The sequence below is a fragment of the Electrona antarctica genome (assembly GCF_951216825.1).
Source record: "Electrona antarctica genome assembly, chromosome: 22".
NCBI lineage: Eukaryota > Metazoa > Chordata > Actinopteri > Myctophiformes > Myctophidae > Electrona > Electrona antarctica.
Genome location: NC_136805.1, coordinates 11,708,672 through 11,729,307, shown reverse-complemented (window position 1 = coordinate 11,729,307; position 20,636 = coordinate 11,708,672). Strand labels below are relative to the sequence as shown.

The 20,636-nt window shown below is 43.3% G+C and overlaps 1 protein-coding gene across 1 annotated transcript in view; it reads left to right on the top strand.

The window, feature by feature from the left end:
• Nucleotides 1-20,636, top strand: part of LOC306915484 (zinc finger protein 385B-like) — a 127,338-nt gene that overhangs the window by 22,772 nt on the left and 83,930 nt on the right. The window lies entirely within an intron of this gene.

The following is a 20,636-nucleotide window of genomic DNA, read 5'->3' as shown; positions in this document are numbered from 1 at the left end:
ATTATATAAAACAAATTAAATATTTTTGAAAGTGTATCGGTATCCTTCATGTGAATCAGACTTCATTTGGCCAGCATGTGACGGCAGTCACCTATGATGTATCGGTGACATTTGATCCCAACTTTGGGTGAGGTGTCGGCCTGATCCGAGCTTCTCCGGTGTGGACATGTTGGTGTCTCTTCAGGTTTCCTGAATGATAGAAACTCTTGTCACAGTGTTTACAATGGTAGTGTTTCTCTCCAGTATGGATGCGCTGGTGTGACCGAAGACTAGTTACATGGCTGAAACTCTTGTCACACTGTTTGCATTGGAAAGGTTTTTCCCCTGTGTGGATACGTTGGTGTGACTTAAGAGTAGTTAAGTGACTGAAACTTCTGTCACATTGTTTGCAGGGGTAAGGTTTTTCTCCCGTGTGGACACGCTCGTGGGCCTTCAGATAGCCTAAATTACTGAACCTCTTGTTACACCATTTACATATGTGGGCATTGTGGGGTTTCTTAGTCAAAGTCTTAGTGATGCGTGTTTTCTTGGTCAGCAGAGGTGACTTTACTTCTGGCTGAGTCGAAGTCTTGGTGATGCGGGTTTTCTTAGTCAGCTGAGGTGACTTTACTTCTCCTGACCGAGTCTTGGTAAACTGTTGGTGGCTGTAAGGTCTTGGTTCATTCATTTCTACTCCTGCTACAGCACTGAAAAATCTCTTATAGGATTCTGAGGGGATCTGCAGTCCACGGTTTAGCATTTGGAGGCAGATGTTGTTGAGGCTTCTCTTCATGTTGTCATGGAAAATCTGACACGCTAAGATGTATGGACTTTCAGAATCGTAGGCCTGAGTCTGAGAAGATTGAGATCTCACTCCGTCCAGGGCTAGTGCCAGGGGTATCGCCAGGGGTAGCTCCAGGGGCAGTGCCAGGGGTCGTGGTTCATCGTCCAAGCTGCTGATATGCCCAGACTGTGGTGGGGAAGGCGAGTAGGTCTGTTTACAATGGAAAGGCTTTCCTCCAGTATGGAGACACTGGTGTGAGTTCAGGTCATCCAACTGGCTGAATCTCCTGTCACACTTTTTACAGATAGGGGCTTTCTTTCCTGTGTAAGTCTGCTGTTGTGTCTTTACGTCTGGTTGAGTTAATGTCCTGGTGAACTGATGAGGATTGTAAGATCTTGGTTCGTCTGGGTCTCCTTGTGTCTGGCTCGTTACGGTGTTGGTGATTTGCGGAAAGGATGGGTCAGCGATTAGTCCATTCTTGAGCATTTGGCAGTAGAGCTCGTTGTGGCTCCTCTTAATGTGTTTTTGGAGGAAGATCTCAGATGTGAAGGCGTATGAACACAGGGTACAGGAGTACACCTCAGTCTGGGAAGGTTGGGAACTCGTTCCATCTATGATCGGCGGTTCGTTCGCCATCAAAGATACTACTGCTATGGACCGTGATAGGACGAAATAGGATGGTTGGGGAGGAAGTTGTCCTATGTGCCTCTCTCTTCTTTCTCCCTTTCTCTGCGTCTATCGGCTCTCTAACTCTCTACTCTCTGAAAGTATGCGACTCTGTCTGTGTCTATCAGCAGTATGTTTCCAGTTCTATCCAACCACACCTTATACAAGCTGACCACAGCTCTATACTGATGTCACACAACACAATCTGTTGCCGTGCAGACATAACAGTGCCAATTTGTGCAGGTGCCATTAAGAGCAGCAAACAAACAAAAGGAATCGCACTCGTGTGAAGTGAGGGGCACTCTTATCATCATACATCATTCATCATACATCACATTCTCTGCTCTGCCAATCGAATCATCACATTCCGTGCTACGAACACACACACACACACGCACACGCACACACAAAGCTGTGCATAGGAGGGCTCAAAAAATAAGGAAAAAAGGGACACACATAGCTGTATATGAGTGGTTGCACCACTTAAAAAAAATCACACCCGTGTGAACTGAGTGGTGTAAGGTCTTATATAGACTGATCAGCTGTGGTCTGACGTAATGTCTGACGTAATGAAATCACACCCGTGTGAACTGGGTGACCATAGCAACCATGCTCATTTTTGAGTGGTGTAAACCACTCCTACAACTGGCTTTTTTGTGCAGAAAAAATGAGCATGGTTGCTATGTTCAAAATAATTTCTGACGTAATTAAATCACACCCGGGTGAACTGGATGACCGTAGCAACCATGTTCATTTTTTCTGCACAAAAAAAGCCAGTTGTGAAATCACATCCGGGTGTGATTTCATTACGTCAGATCAGAGCTGATCAGGCTATATAATACCTTACCTTATATAATACCTCACACTCAGTTCACCCGGGTGTGATTTCATTACGTCAGACATTACGTCAGACCACAGCTGATCATGCTATATAAAACCTTACACCACTCAGTTCACACGGGTGTGATTTTTTTTTGGTACGAACAGACACGGGTACATTTTTTTGAGTGGTGTAAACCACTCCTACAACTGGCTTTGTTAGTGCAGAAAAAATGAGCATGGTTGCTATGTTCACCCTGTTCACCCGGGTGTGATTTCATTACGTCAGACATGATTTCATTACGTCAGACAGGCTATATAAGATCATACACCACTCAGTTCACACGGGTGTGATTTTTTTTGGTACGAACAGCTCTCAGCTTCCAACCCTCAGATGCCAACCAACGCACACGGTATGTCCAACAATCCCAAATCCACAGTCTACTGGACAAGCAAGACACAGGATACAGAACATAGGACACAGGACTCAAGACACCACACTCAAGGCTCAAGAGTCAAGACTCAAGACACCAGATTCAAGTATCAAGAACACCTGAACACATACGAACCAATGTGTCTGGTCTTACAACAACCCAGACCCCTTCGCACCGTATACGACTCCTACGCCCCGAGGTATCTGGCTTTACAACCCAGATACCTTGCATAGCTTCACCAAGACCACCAGTCCAATTACACCATGTTAAACATCCCGGTTTAAGTTCTAAACCGATCCCTGAATCTAACCTTTGAATAACAGTCCTTATCGATCCTATTCAACATTGGGGATATCTTACAATAAATGCACACCATATCTCAGCCTGTACGTGCGTGTGTAGTAGCGCTGCAACGATTATTCATAATCGAATTGATTATTCAATTAGTTGTCGACTAATGTAGTAATCGATTAATCGAATCGGCAGCTATTAAATCACTGGATTTGTTTTGTGCAATTTATTTATTTATTTGTTTTGTTTTCCCACTTCCCACCAGTGCTCCTGTCCATCCGACTGTAATTTAGATCTGCGGGAAACTTTGCACACACACCCACTGAATATATGAATGAAGTCGTTTTACAGTATGTTTATAGTTAGCTTTCGTATCAGAGGCCGTCTTAATAACCGAGTAAAAAAGGGATATTTTACAGCAGATGTTGAGCATAGCCCTTGTTCTCCCTGACCTTGCTCATGGCTGAATGAGTTCAACACCTTACGTTATCACGTCCTTTTGAAACGGCTGATGATGAGCAGGTGTCCACGAGAGGAGAGGAGAGGGCCCGGTCGTCCTCTTGTTCTCGCCCACACGCCTCTCTGCAGACAGATAGGGTTGGGTCAGAAGTCAAACTGTAGCACCTGCTCCCTCACACAGTTCCTGTTGTAGTGTCAGATCCCCACACGTTGCAAGGTTACTGATGGATTGGGTGGCTGTGGAGTGACATACACACACACACACACACACACACACACACACACACACACACACACACACACACACACACACACACACACACACACACACACACACACGTTTTGAAGAATGATTTCCAATCTGCCATGGTTTATAGGTTTTTCTTTTGTAATAAATATCGTGATGCTGTGATGATAACATGCTATCGTGGGGCCATGAATTTGAAGCAGCAGCCCTGCACAGGCAAGTCGTCGTCCCCCCCCCCCTGCCCCCCCCCCCCCCCCCCCCCCTCTGCACACAGGGTAGAGTGATGGTGCAGTTAAGGTGTGGAGGAATGCATAAGCTCACGGTGGGACACAACTGCTGCTCGCACCTCATCAATCTCACACAGTGTGGAGGTATGTCAGGATCTCACAGGACAGTTAGACAGACGGCCTTCAGCACACTGAACAAACGGCTTGTGTGTGTGTGTGTGTGTGTGTGTGTGTGTGTGTGTGTGTGTGTGTGTGTGTGTGTGTGTGTGTGTGTGTGTGTGTGTGTGTGTGTGTGTGTGTGTGTGTGTGTGTGTGTGTGTGTGTGTGTGTGTGTGTGTGTGTGTGTGTGTGTGTGTGTGGGATAATACACTGCCGTAGCAGAGAATAAATACATTTATGTAATCATCTTCCCAGTTCCCACTACCCTCTGTCTTCTACTCCCTGAAGCAGTGGTTCTTTTAACATTTCCATGTCAATCGATGTATGCATATAGCATATCTACAAGTTTGTGTTTAAAGAGTTTAAAATGCGCACAAGGATCCCTTGGGGTGCCTGGACCCCACCTTAAAATTGTTAAAAACCACTGCCCCAAAGCAACTTGTATGCAGTAGAGCCTAGTCAGCCTACTGAGAAGACCTACGACATTCATAATTCTTAATCGATATTCTGAGAGCTATTTTGTGATCCTAGTGTAAAGTACTGATGTGAAGCTGCTTCCCATCAACACCCCTGGCCGAGGCTTGCAGCCACTTGGATCTATTTTCTCACTGAGCTGTTTTCAGCCTATCAAGAGCCCTGTGTCCTCCAAATGTCTTCACTTCCATCACTCTTAAAGTTGACATCCCTAACTTTAATGGAGGGCTGCAACTATTTATTTTTGTCATGAATATTCTATTAACCCATTCTGGGCGAGAACCCCTTTTGGTGTTAGCATCATGTTATGCTTTAGCTATTGAAAAATAGCAGATCTACAAGCTCATAGCGCGTCACCGAGTGGCGCACTACGAGCTTGTAGGTCTGCTATTTTTGAAAAATCGAAGAACGACTGACATAGAAACATAGCTTTTTCAGGAAAAAGTAGAAGACATTTTTAGAATCTGATCTCAGGTCAAAATGGGTTAATTACTATATAAATAAATGTATACATTATAAACATTTCAATTTACCACTTATCATTTTATACACTGAGTCCCCTATGTGAGCAATTTCTACTGCTGAGCAAATACAGAAAACCCATTTCACGCACTACCATTTGTCCACTAGTAGTGGTCCTACCTGACCACAGGATCTACATTTATAGAGCATTTTTGACCAACTATAACTGCCACGCTTCACTTTGGTCAAAGTAACATTTTATTTTGCAAAATAAAGATCTAGACAAAAAGTCTAGACAGCAGTTTCCAGCTGTGGGACAATTCTGAGATTGGTTGGTTGGTTGTTGTTTTTGCTTTTATATAGTGAAGTAACCTTCTGCTGTACCTGGAGAATAATGTGATTTAACGTCTGGTGTTTGTTTGAGACTGTCTTACGGGACCAATTTTAGCCAACAGCAGATTCTTGTTCCTCTCAACCTTTTTCATGTCGTGTCTTGCAGACTGCTGCATGTTCCCTTGGACTGCCTCACTAGCTACTAGGCTTTAGAAGTCAGATTGTATGCAGTACTCTGTGGGGGCCCTATTTTCGCCAGTGCTTTACCCCTTTATCTCTAAACTTCTTTGCCTTCTTTGCCTTCTTTGCCTATTATTAAGGGATTTTTTTTCACCGGAGGAAAAATATTCTCAATATCGGTAGAGGGCGGAGTAACTAAAAGTATTTTTTTCCCGGTGGAAACAAAATCCCTTTTTGGCCAAAAAGTACCGTTTATATGTGTGGTGGGGGGCTCAGAGTGCGTCCACTAAGGAAAGTAGGCTTTCTAATGATACAACCCGCCTTTGTTTTGGTGAGTAGCAAAAACGTTCTTTTAAAATACGCTAAAGAGGAGAGGCTGGTCTGATTTCGATTTGAGATTCATAGCCTTATACTGCAGGGCAGAATCGTAGAGTAGAAGTAGAAGGCTATGGACCAGAGCTACTGTGATATATACTTGCAAACCCTATTCAGTTAAAAAACGCATGCAGTAGAAATGGCTGCCATTGCTGTGGTGTGAATTTGGCTTTAGTGTCCCTGCATGTCAGAGGAGATGACAGAACAAGAGGCTGCTATCTCACCAGCGTACTGTACAGTATGTCCACCATTGAACTGACAAAGGACTTCTGCTGCACACCCACTCGCCGGCTACAAGAGGTGTGTGTGTGTGTGTGTGTGTGTGTGTGTGTGTGTGTGTGTGTGTGTGTGTGTGTGTGTGTGTGTGTGTGTGTGTGTGTGTGTGTGTGTGTGTGTGTGTGTGTGTGTGTGTGTGTGTGTGTGTGTGTGTGTGTGTGTGTGTGTGTGTGTGTGTGTGTGTGTGTGTGTGTGTGTGTGTGTGTGTGTGTGTGTTGCATTTGAGGAGGCCATTTACCGTAGCTTGTTGTCCAAGGAAGGTTTCGGTGTATTTCTGGGTGACAGTTTGTTGTTGTTGGCATGTGTGTACAGTATGAATTCTGTATTGTGTGTACTCTAATTAAAGAGCTGGCATGTCAGAAAAGCCAGAGCTAATCCCTTCTACAGAGGTGTGTGTCTGTGTGAGTGTGTGCGTGCGTGCACGCGTGCGTTATCTGGTAACTGCTTTGAGGTGTTGTGATGTATATTAGTAGACATTTGCTTGCAATGATGCCAAGCACCGAAATAATGCCAGTGAGTGTGTAATTGTGTTGTGTGTGCGTACGCTGTGTGTGTGTGGAGAGATTGTTGATGTTATGCACTTAAACAGAGTCACACTCTTTATATTGTACATGTACCTGTAATGTTTCTTTTCACTTTATCTTCAATTTGTTTATTGTATTATTTTCTCTTTTCTTGTCTTTTGTCTTTTTTTTCCCAACTTAAGCTTGGTTCTCAAAGGCAGCGCTTTCACACTGCTTATTTATAAACCACATTTATGGTTCTCTAGACTTCCCTGATTTCCTGCATATTTTGAATATTTATCAACCGCATCTCAATTTCAACCTTGCAGTTAGAGATAGACTAGCTGATAAAAATGTGGACAGTGGAGAGCAACAAGATAGAAAAACAATTATTAGACCATTAGCCACGATGTTAACCATATCATGATTATTGTGTGCTTGTTACCTTTCATGCACATGGCACTACCTACCAAACCGTGTTTTACGTAACCACTCAAGAAAGAGCACTAAGTTTGGCTCGTTGCGGAAATGGTTAACCACATGAATCCTAATCTACACGTGGCATAGGCAAACGTCGAAGGTATCGGATCTACAAGCTCACAACCCGTCGCATGCTTGTACATCATCTGCTCACAACCCGTCGCATGCTTGTACATATCCGATCTACAAGCTCACAACCCGTCGCATGCTTGTACATATCCGATCTACAAGCTCACAACCCGTCGCATGCTTGTACATCATCTGCTGTTGAAGGTATCCGATCTACAAGCTCACAACCCGTCGCATGCTTGTACATCATCTGCTGTTGAAGGTATCCGATCTACAAGCTCACAACCCGTCGCATGCTTGTACATCATCTGCTGTTGAAGGTATCCGATCTACAAGCTCACAACCCGTCGCATGCTTGTACATCATCTGCTGTTGAAGGTATCCGATCTACAAGCTCACAACCCGTCGCATGCTTGTACATCATCTGCTGTTTTCGGCAAAGATATTTATTTGGTGTACTGTAGATGGAAGGAAGGGATTCGCCAGTTTCATCTCATTGCTCGTCTGAACTGAACTTTAGATATTTTAAATGTAATCTTTTAACATTTCAAGAGTTTTTAAACTTTTGACTGAATTTCATCACACCATTACGCACAGCCTCTATAAATATGGAGTGTTAATTTGACTCTTTAGTTTATAGAAGTGGTTCTCAAAGTGGGGACTGGGGACCCCCAGGGGTCCTTGAGGGAGTTCCAGTGGGTTCTCAGCTAAATTACATATAGGCTACTTATGTAGGAACCAAAGGGAGAGTCTACACTACAGTATACACCCAATTGGAACCAATTGGACCCTCGTGGGTCCATTTGGTTTAGAGTGAAAATTGGACTGTAAAACGATCACTCTGGATGTTACTGTGATATAGATAGGTATTAGACTGTAGTCCATCTCAGTCTGTCGTTTGCTGTGTTTGCCTGTCTCTCGTCACACAATTTGTCAAGTTTTATACTCCACTATACTCTCAACTCCACTATATGTCAGACAGCATTTATATTGGTGAAGGAGCACGATTAAATGAGGCCTTTGTATGAGTAGGCCTGCTACAATTATTAGATATAATCGCCTGATCTGTTATATTTAGTAAGTGTGAACCAAGTGCACAAAAGGTATTTAGGGAAAGGAGTGGGGTAGTAGTAGATCGGTGGCTCTCCAGGTTGGGCAAACTCAGCGTGGGAATCCAAGCACTGGGGAGTAGAAGAGGAAGTGTCAGTCTTCAGAGAAACAACAACCACCACGGGAAAAGACAACAAAGGCAGGAGCTGCAACTGTGTAAAGTTGAACAGCTGGGAAAATAGCTGAGTAAAGCTAGAACTGTAACTAGCACTATAACTCAGTTTAATGCTATAGGCTTGGCCTGTACTTTACCTACATGTAGACATGTGAAGCTCTGGCGTGGAATGAAGGGCAGACTGGGCTTTACCTTACATGTAGACATGTGAAGCTCCTTACATGTAGACATGTGAAGCTCTGGCGTGGAATGAAGGGCAGACTGGGCTTTTGTAGAGGCAGTGCTTTGATTGCAGGATGGAAGACTAACCTCGCCTCACCAGGCTTTCCACCACCTCGGAGGAAAGCCTGGTCTCTGTTTCATTTCGGTATACGATCCGCTCGGGAGCGGATGATATCGTTACGTCATGTCGTAGTATTGTTTTGTAGTCGACAGGCAGGAACAACAAACACGAACTTCCTTTTTCCTCAAACCGGAAGAATAACAATAAAAGCTCTCGTAGCCTGCAGCTTTTATTGAGAAAAATCGGTTTGAGGGAAAAGGAAGTTCGGGTTTGTTGTTCCTGCCTGTCGACTACAAAACAATACTACAACATGACGTAACGATATCATCCGCTCCCGCCCGGATCATATACCGAAATGAAATGGTGCCCAGGCTAATGGAAGACAGGTGCAGAGAATTGGTGAAGGAGAGCAGGTGTGCTGAGTAGAGCCATGGAGTAGTCAGTGAGGGGGGAGTGGCTAAGCAGTGCTTGCATGTGAAGGTGAGAAGGAATGAGCGTAACATGATCACTATTATTTGAGATAATGATTTGCATAATCATCATAATTGTTTAACAATTTAATAAAAAATGTTAACCACATTAACCCTGGCATCACTATTTTCTGTAGGAAAATGAGCTTTTTCTGTGTGCTTAAATGTCCTATCAGTAAAGGCCCCCTAAGTGTGTGTGTGTGTGTGTGTGTCTGTGTCTGTGTCTGTGTCTGTGTCTGTGTGTGTGTGTGTGTGTGTGTGTCGCTTATCGATTATTTGATTACTGTAATCGAAAAAGTAATCAATAGAGTAATCACTAAGAAAATAATCTCAGCCATATTGTGACTCTGTACACTTCCTGCATCTTTTATGAATATTGTGGCCATGATTCTTATGACCATAAAGCTTTCACTGATAGCTCTAGCATTGATTTGACTACATAATGGCAAGCAGGACAGTGTTTATTACAGACGCGCAAGTTTAAGAGACAGGTGTTTATTTCATGACGCAACTGAAGGCCACCCTCATCCTATTTGGATCAACATCAAAAACATTTGTGCCTGTTGCGCGTACCGTATTTTCCTGTACTTGTTTTTGGTCATTCATTTGCCACAAAGATTTCCAAGCGCCGTGGTTTTCAACGCCCGGGCAAGCGGACAAGTTGTACTACATTAGAACAAACCTTGGCAACCATTTTTGGCTCGGCATCAGACGGCCACTCAAGTGAAGTTATTGCAAGTAGCTAGCGCTCCGATACAGCAAACGTGCACAACTATTTTTGACTTGGCAAGTTGGCACCTGTCAGAGAGCTGTGTGTATCTGCGGAAACATGAGCCCTTCCCCAGTGGAATACCAAAGACAGGATATTATCTGAGGGCGTGCGATCATTAGAAGGTGCGAGACTGTCACACCTTTACTCCCCTGCCCCAGGCACGTTTTCTGCAGTACTTTAGGGACGCGAGGCGGCAAGGCTGCATCCCTCTTTGCTGCGGTATCTATTGTCGTATCCATTGACGCAACGGAACAGCAAATGACAGGTGTCGCAGCGAAACCCCTCGATGTGGCTAAAGTGCTGACAAAACATATCTGTTGACACCCATGGGTTGTCCTCCATATCAGCAGGGAACAGCCTGGGCTTCTTCTGCATACATCTGGATTAGCCTCTTCGTGGGAAGGTTTCCTAAATATATCCCAGAACAGAGATAGATGGATGACAATGTAATCTAGAACATGACAGGGTCATGGCCCAAAAGTGTTTTGTGCCCCCACACGTTCAGACAGGGTTTAGGATCAGGAGCAAACAAACGAGATGTATTGTCCATCCGTCTGTCAATGAAATTCAGTTGAACTTAAATTGTTTAGAGTGTTCTAGGGGAAGTGGTCTTGATCTTCAATTCTAGGAAACAAGTTTTTAAGCATCCTATATTAAAATTCCGTAATGGATGGCAGGCTGTTTTTGGACAGACAGACGGAGGGACAACAACAAAAATAAACTGTTGGCTAACTTACCCAACAACGCAGATTTGCGCCTTGTGACGGTGCCTTACGACGTCTAGTTATTATTATCATATTCGATTATGAAATCAATATCAGTATACATGTATATTAGGCCGACGTTGCCCTTTGGGAATGCATGCCCCTCTGCTTATGTGATACCTGTTAAACCCGATCATTATGCTAGAGTAGTTAGGGCACAGTACTCATTATTATCATATGGAAGCCAGTCTATGACGTCAGTGCTATAACATATTGATGACATCATCAGGAATCTCCATAAATGGGACATGCACAGACACATACGACACGTACGATCCAATGCGAGAGTGCGTTCTATAGCCACCACCGACTGGGGAGTACTCCTCAATCGCTGCCCTCCAAACTCTCCTATCTAGCATCAGGGTCTTGCAATCCACAGTGTTGTTAGCTAAGTTGTCACGCCGCAGTGCATCTACAGTGGTGGTGGTGGGGTGGTGCACTTCTTGCCTGTCCTGGCTTTGCCCAGGGTTGGCTCCCTTGGTGTCAGTTTGCTTGCCACTAAATTCCGGGCGCCTGACACAGTGCCCTGCCGGTCTCATCCTTCAATCTCTACCTGACTCTGTCTGTGACCCGTGGTATGTCCCCGTAGAGCAGTGACCCCGTGGTATGTCCCTGTAGAGCAGTGGTTCCCAAATGTTTTAGCCCAAAACCCAAAAAAGAAATTAGATGTTTGCCAGGGACCCAAACTAGTGAAAACAGCAGATCTACAAGCTGTCACAACGTGTTGCTTCACGCCAAGTTGTGAGGTTGTAGATCGGCTATTTTCACAACTTCTTAAACTTCTTAAACTTTCTTCATAACATGAAGTAGTAGTAGTAGAGGACCACATTTCTGATGTGGCCCGTCCATGAGACACCTATAGTGCCATTTGTAGCAGTTGTGTAGACTCCATCCAGGGCCCCTTTCCAGACACAACACATGAGAGATTGTTGGATGTTTGGTGACAACAACAACTGCTGGTCCAACTGAGTTCCACCTCGGAACATTACACCCACATCACCCACTGGAAATAAAAACGTCTACATGCATTTATTAAATGCATGTAGATTTATTCAACTTAAACGGTAAACAAATCCCATCATATCTGCTACTACTACTAGTCTACTGTACAGGCTTTGCCTACAGGACAAATTGCGTCCCCTATTGGTTCATAACGGTATGATGGGACCCCGATCGGTCGGTAAAGTAACTTGGAAAGTAACTTGGCTAATTGTAATAATTGCCATTTGGTTGCGCTATATTAGCTTATTACTCGCAGTTAAGTAATACATTGCAGTAACTACTTTGTAACTAGTTAACTCCCAACACTGGTAAACTATATATGCAGGGGAGAGTCATATACAGGCAGAGATTCTGTGCATTTATAGACATAGGATGGCCAGTAATTCGAAGCAAGTATTACACGGTCTTGTTGCCTATAAGTGATGTACTACATGTGTAGCTGGTAGGTGTTAAGCTCTGCTATTTATAGTGCTCTTCTATGCTGTGTACTTGATGTGTCCCTTGGGAATGTGTGAGCTATAGACTACATAACATTACAATTTACTACGCTATACTAACTGCTGTTTCAGCATTTAGTGTTTCGATTGTTTTGGTTGTTTGCAGCTGAACCCTCTTAGCTCGATTTGAGGAAACTGTTAATATGCAGACAGCTGAAAACTGCCAAGACAAAGGGCCGATTCATACTCCTATTTTACCGCTGTTTCGGCGCTGTAGTGCCGAAATGATTTCGGCTCGTCAGAAATTTTCAGTAGCACCGAAGAGCCGACTTTAGGACGGTACCCGCCCCCCCCCCGAACCTCAAATGACGTCATATTGTAGGCTCTACAGAGCCGAACCGACTTTTATTCGCCTCTAAAATAGGAGTATGAATCGACCCAAAGAAAGATGTTGCAGTGGTAAATTGGGTCATTTATTGCATGAAACGTTCTGGTCAGTGTCAGTCAGCGATCATGTTTAGTAAAAAAAAAGAAAATCCTAGACAAGACAAAGGTCAAGACTCAAGGGTTGGTCTGGTGTACCTTTTGTAAACATTCTTGTGAACTCTAAAATGTTTGTCTTTGAAAAGGAAAAGCACTCCCGTGTGTGCCATTTCGTACGGAGATAAACAATGCGGAGGGGAAGACACTTGCTGGACTAGGCCGGGCTCAGTTTAGAGTGTCTCTCACCATGCCAAGGACAGACACGCTTCAGTTCTGGAAAATTCCTATCCATCCGCAAATGATCCGTGACAGCTGTGCTTTAGCTTCATGCTATTTGCAAAGCTTCTATTTTTGTGTAGAAGCGAGGGAAAACGGATCATCTAAAATCCCAAACTCTCTGATAGTGTAGTTCTTATGTCTGTGGCGTACAGTAGCTGTGCCTGCAAGCAGACCTCATTTAGTTACTGTCGGGTGGAAACCTCATATGTCCATAATGTTTTATTGTGATTCTTTTTTAAATAGTGAAAATAGATAGCTGACCTACAAGCCTGCAATCTGTCAAAGCTTGTAGATCTGTTATTTTCACTACTTTGGTGTGACTTTGGTGTGACACTGTGGCTGCGACTGTGGCTCAAGAGGTAGAGCAGGTCGTCCAATGATCCATGGGTCGGCGGTTCGAATCCCGGCTCCTCCTGTCTACATGTCGAAGTGTCCTTGAGCAAGACACTGAACCCCAAATTGCTCCTGATGTGCTGGTTGGTACCTTGCATGGCTTCCGCTGCAATCGGTGTATGAATGTGTGTGTGAATGGGTGAATGTAATGCACAATCTCTGTAAAGCGCCTTGGATAAAGGCGCTATATAAATGCACCATTTACCATTTTGTAGATCTGTTATTTTCACTACTTTGGTGTGACACTCTTGTGAGATGAAGTAGGGCATTCATTTACCAAAAAAACATTGAAATATTGGAGATACAAGGTTCCTGCCTGACAGTGACGATTTGTCAGTGCCCATTGATAAATGAGCGAACCCCTGGAGTGGAACCACAGCCCCGGGGCCAGCCCAGCAGACAGATGGAGAGAGCAGCTGGGGGAAGGTGGGGGTAACACCATGCCAGTTCTATGACTGCCATCCTGCAGCTAGACCACCTAGACCAGCCTGGCAGAGCTCAGGACATTAGCCTTTAAATGCATCCCTACAATGTCCTCTAAGCATCATGACAACAGGAAGCAATAATAATAATATATGGAAGATTACATAAAAAGTGCTTTATGAAAACAGGGCAATTGTACTGCAGGAGTGTAGTTGAGCTGTGTGAGGCTGTGTTTGACTTTGAGCCCAAGTTTGTTTTTGTGTTTTTCAGTACCCTCTAGTGGACAGATGTGCAGACTGATTCAGTACGGACGGACGGGCGGGCGGGCGGGCGGGCGGTGCAGACAGACAGACAGACAGACAGACAGTAAAATACAGCACTTAATCACGGCAAAGCAAGGCACAAAAAAAGATAGAAGATTGCAAGACAATATAACCACTTTCACAGATGATTTAATCCTATATAAAAATCTAAACTGATTCTACTTCAATGATAATAACTACGGTAATATCTAATTATAAAACAGAAATACAGCACATTTTCCCACTGAGAATCTGTTTTAAAATTATGTTTAGCAATTTAAACCCTACAGTTTCACCAGTGTGATTTTTTTTACAATGGGTTAAATTAATTAGATTGATTCAGTGCTGCTTCTTCAGATATTAGTGTATATACTGTAGCTCTATGAGCTTATAATACATAATTAATCCGTTAATGTACAGTCTATTTTGTAATAATAACCTAAATATACAAAGTACAGCAACTAAAGGAGTAAAAAGTGCAATATTTGAGTTGTATAAAGTATCAAGAAATGTAAATACTCAAGTAAAGAAAAAGTACCTCAGTGTACTACCTCAGTGTACTACAGCACAGTACAGTACTACAGTACTTGAGTAAATGTACTTAGTTACTTTCCATAACTGATGGGCTGAGTCACCGTGGAACTTATTTTCAATAGCCCTGCAGCTTAACCCATTCTGACCTGAGATCAGATTCTAAAAATGTCTTCTACATCCTGACAGTTTTCTGAAAAAGCTATGTTTCTATGTCAGTCGTTCTTCGATGCAGACCTACAAGCTCGTAGCGTGCCACTCGGTGGCGCGCTATGAGCTTGTAGGTCTGCTATTTTTCAATAGCTAAAGCATAACAAAATGCTAACACCAAAAGGGGTTCCCGGGTTCAGCAATATATACTTCATTGAACAGGGTACGCCAGGACCACTATACTTTCCCCCTACCCAAAATCGCTTTGCTGTTGCGATCCGTTGTGAGCTTGTAGACTGGCTAGTTTTGCTGGATAAATTGGCCTACTATTATGACATGCCCGAAATGATTCGCATCTCAAGAATTCTGCGACACCTCGTAAAGGGAACACCACTGAATGTCCTCCACGCTTGGCTTTAATATCATACGCCGTCCTGTTGTGAGCTGCTACACCAAACATTTTGGCCAGGCCCCAATATAGACATACTCAAGTGTCACAGGGCAAAAAAGGGTGGGTGACGGGGAATTACTGTCCCGTTGTGCAGGCACCCATGTATAGCACATTACGACGTAGCTGAAAATGAGTCCCTTGATAGAGTTCTCTGTAATGATGACAGGCCGTTACCATGCAGCTGTCTTATTCCTCCGTGAAGAAGGACCAGACTTAGAGCAGACTTAACACTTGGCAGTTCTAGTGCTGATGGTCTTGAAGATCAAAGAACCCGTCCGTTCTCCGTTCTTAACCCATTTTGACCTGAGATCAGATTCTAAAAATGTCTTCTACATCCTGACAGTTTTCTGAAAAAGCTATGTTTCTATGTCAGTCCTTCTTCGATTTTTCAAAAATAGCAGACCTACAAGCTCGTAGCGCGCCACTCGGTGGCGCGCTATGAGCTTGTAGATCTGCTATTTTTCAATAGCTAAAGCATGACGTAATGCTAACACCAAAAGGGGTTCACGCCCAAAATGGGTTAACACTTGGTAGTTCAGTGCTGATGGTCTTGAAGATCAAAGAACCCGTCCGTTCTCCGTTCTTAAATGGTTCAGTATGAAATATGTCTTCTTCATTGGAAGAGCACAGTGGACAGAGGAAGAAATGCAAGACTGAAGGTGTAAACTGTATGGCTGTAACTAATTATTATTCTGTTAATAAAATAATAACCTGGTATCATCTTTTCGATTGTTAGATTAATGCACATTATGTGGTTAATCCATTCTGGGCGGGAACCCCTTTTGGGGTTAGCAATAGCATTATGTTATGCTTTAGCTATTGAAAAATAGCAGATCTACAAGCTCGTAGCGCGCCACCGAGTGGCGCGCTACGAGCTTGTAGGTCTGCTATTTTTTTTAAATCGAAGAACGACTGACATACTGTAGAAACATAGCTTTTTCGGAAAACTGTCAGGATGTAAAAGACATTTTTAGAATCTGATCTCAGGTCTAAATGGGTTAATAAAGACCATAAATGTATGGTGAAATAAGGTAATACATTTGGAAAAATAATGGTACATGCTCATCACAAGTTAATTCCGTTAATTCTAATGTTCTAATAGACAAGCATTCACACTTAGCTGAAGTTGTAAATGGCACGATGGAAGATGTTACACGATATACATCACTCGATTAGTTGAGTGCTACAATTTAATTTGCTTACTCTCCCACCGCGATGAATTGATTATCCAATAAGCGGTTTCACCCCTACAGGTGAAGAATGTGTGACAGCTCGTTGTGATTAGCCTACATGGTATGTTTGGCACACTCCCACTAACTGTCTGCTAGTCTCCACGGAGTGACGGCTCCAACTGAGCCAAATCAGTTCAAGGACATCCCCGTAAACAGCAGTTCAAAGCCACAGAGCCTTTCTCCACTTGGCCATTTTAGAACAAGCTGTTGGAAGAGGAAGAGACACCAAATATTGCTGTTAAGCTGTAGGGCTATTGAAAATAGGTTCCACGGTGACTCAGCCCATCAGTTATGGAAAGTAACTAAGTACATTTACTCAGGTACTGTAGTACTGTACTGTGCTGTAGTACACTGAGGTAGTACACTGAGGTACTTTTTCTTTACTTGAGTATTTACATTTCTTGATACCTTATACAACTGAAATATTGCACTTTTTACTCCTTTAGTTGCTGTACTTTGTATATTTAGGCTATTATTACAAAATATACTGTACATTAACCGATGAATTATGTATTATAAGCTCATAGAGCTACAGTATATACACTAATATTTGAAGAAGGCACAGAAAATCACACATGGTTATAGCCTACATTATCCTACCCTGAGAAAAACCCAGTACGGGTGCAGCACTGAATCAATCTAATCAAATTTAACCCATTGTAAAAAAATCACACTGGTGTGAAGTGAGACACGCTCTTATCATACATCATCATACATCACATTCCGTGCTCAGCCAATCAAATCATCACAAATGTCATTCCGGCCAATCACTTTTCTGCCTTCACTTTTATCCTCAATATGTACTTTACTCAGCCAATCAAATCATCGCTATGGGATGGTCAGTCAATCAAATCATCGTATTTATGTTCACACAAACAGACAAAGCTGGGCATAGGACGGGCTAGTGACCCTCACGTTGCAGAGCTTGTAGTGAGCGTGATGGGGACAAGGATTGATATACAGACAGAGATGTCTATTATGTCTAGATATGTCATGATTATGAATTGAATACCCAGGACCTGAATGGAAACAAGACTGCAAGGACCTTTTTATTTGATATCCTTTTGGACGAAGTGTTTGACTGTACTCTGTACCGTTTACATTTCTGCCAATAAAGTATTCAATCAATCAATCAATCATGTAGCAGTAGCACTGGCTCAGAGCATCTGCCCGGGGGAACTTAGTGGTAAACGGGAGACCCGTGTTCGAATCCCAGGCGGTGCACATACATACATATGTATGTTGCATTGCCGGCGTGGCCCGAACCGCTACTAATGATTAAACAAGCTTTCCTATTAATCACTGAGAATATAATCAATAGTTACAGTCCTACTCTGGTCATTGAAATGTTAGTGTCACTGTCAACACTATTGTACACCTTTACAGCCTGTGGTTATGTTAGTGTCACTAGTGTCAACACTATTGTACACCTTTTCAGCCTGTGGTTATGTTAGTGTCACTAGTGTCAACACTATTGTACACCTTTACAGCCTGTGGTTATGTTAGTGTCACTAGTGTCAACACTATTGTACACCTTTACAGCCTGTGGTTATGTTAGTGTCACTAGTGTCAACACTATTGTACACCTTTACAGCCTGTGGTTTACATCAGTGGTCCCCCCCCATAAATGTGGGGGTCCCCAGGTGATTAGCCCAGTTCAGAGAATATGATTATTTTGGGGGGTAGCGGCCTGAGAAGTTTGGGAACCCCTGGTTTACATGACTGGACATAAACACTACTGTATCATCATCAGTCAGGACAGACAGACAGGTCCGTGAAGGACAGACAGGTCCGTGAAGGCTGCTATTTTCAGGCTTTGACAACCAGCTCTGCTGGCAAGTAAACAAAGATGGCTGCCTTAACACATTTAGGCCTGACGTCGAAAAAGAAAAAAAAAAGTATTCTGAAAGAATATATATTCAAAGATTTGTGCCGCATTTTCAGATTTTTCAAAAATAGCAGACCTATAAGCTCATAGCGCGCCACTCACTGCTATTTTTCAATAGCTAAAGTATAACATAATGCTTAGTTAAAACACCAACCCAGAATGGGTTAACAATGCACTGTGTTTTGTCCCTAATGTGGTCATTCTGTGCCTTTACATTTCAACCACAAGGTGATGAAAAAAATATTTGATTTTGTGTACTGATATTGTATCATTTTGAACGGCTAATCTGACTGTAGCTGTGATAATGTGTAACCTACAGTAGCAACTGATTGTCAAGCAAGGACCATCCCCTTTACAGGTGGGGATGATTAGGTGTACCGGCGTGGCATGTACGAGGGACCTGCTCTGAGGAAGGCTGAGTGCCAAAACGCGTTTAGAAATGGCATCTGAGCCAGTCTTGCATCTTTTGTTTTGGATTGCTGCTTTTTCCACTTGGTATTTGATTTACAGTGTACTGTAGTACAGTGGTTCTCAAACCTTTTCATGTCAAGGATGCCAAAATAATATGTATTTGGCTGCGGACCCCCATCTGAAAACATATTGTGCCAAGGACCCCCATCCAAGATTTGATTTGTTAAAATGTTTAAAAAAAAAAAGAAGATCAGAATTGTTAAACTATTTCCAAATAGCTGATGTATAGGGTTCAAGTGGACACACACACACACACACACACACACACACACACCCCAAGGACCCCTGGGGGTGGAGCTGTTGCCCCCGCGACCCGACTACGGATAAGCGGTTGAAGATGGATGGATGGATGGATGGATGCTACTTGCAGAGCTTCTGTGTATGTGTGTGTGCGTGCGTGCGTGTGTGTTTTCACACGTGTCTCGAATGTGTGGGTCTGAGTGTTTACTTATGTCTGTGTGCATGTGTCTCCATGTGTGTGTGCGTGTCTAGTATGTGTAAGGCATGCATACATGTTTTCCCATGTTTGTGTGTGGGTGGGTGTGTGGATGGGTAGGGGGGAGGGGTTGTAGTGACCCCATTGCAGCTGCGGGTTTGGTCATACTTGCCATTAGCATCTGGAAGGAGCCCCTCTCTCTCCCGACATGGCTCTGACATTATGGAAATGTCCCCCACACACACACGCCATCAGCCACACACAGTCATGTAATTGCGGCACACGCTAATGTTACAGCATCTCAGGCGCAGAGGAAAAGCAATTTGTGAGCCGAGTTACCTCTAAACATTTTGTGCACACATGGCATACATTTGGGTGCCACCGATATTGTCCCTTATCATTTGACCCATTTAGGCCTGACCTCAACATTTTAAAAAATCCATCTAAATCCTTCAGTTTGATGAAATAAATATTTTCACGATTTTTCAAAAATAGCAGACCTACAAAGCTCGAAGCGCGTCACTCGGTTGGCGCGCTATGAGCTTGTAGATCTGCTATTTTTCAATAGCTAAATTATAACAATGTTTAAAACACCAAAAGGGGTTCCCGCCCAAAATGGGTTAACTGTCCTTTTGCGCAGATCACGCAAACCTCAGCAAAAAGAAAAGGACAATATCGATGGCCTCCAACTGTACATGTGCTGTCAGTGTCTGGTGCTTTGTACAATGATGGACATGCAGGCCTACTGTACAGCCTTGGCTCAGGGGTAGAGTGGCTGGATGGTGACCGCAAGGTTGCCAGTTCGAACGCTGTGGGCTCCCCCAGAGTTAGTGTCGAAGTGTCCTTGAGCAAGACACTGAACCCCTAATTGCTCCTGATGTGCTAGTTGCATGGTTTCCTCCGCCATCGGTGTATGAATGTGTGTGTGAATGGGTGAATGTAATGCACAATCTATGTAAAGCGCCTTGGATAAAGGCGCTATATAAATGCACCATTTACCATTTATGTACAGTATGTCAGTTGAAGTAGGCGCTTCACACTCACACTTTCACTATAATTATTTCTTTCCAAGTACTGGTAACCACTTTCAACCTGGCGTCCCTATTTTGAGGTATTTAGAGATAAAAGATTTCTGCAATCATTTAAAATGGCTAGAGTAGCAGATCTGCAAGCTCACAACGCATTGCAATGCAACACACTGAGCGTTTACTATATATTCTTTGATGCAGATCACTGTCATATGATGAAGTATATCATTTATGGCTTATGTGGTAAATCAACTTGTCTGAATGTTTCTGTTAAACAATAATCATACAGTTGAGCAGTTCAGTCAGGAGTGGAAGTATTACAACTTTGGTAAACTCACGTAAACTCACTATGAACTAAATACAATTATTCTACCATTCTACAACTCTATTCTAGGGAGA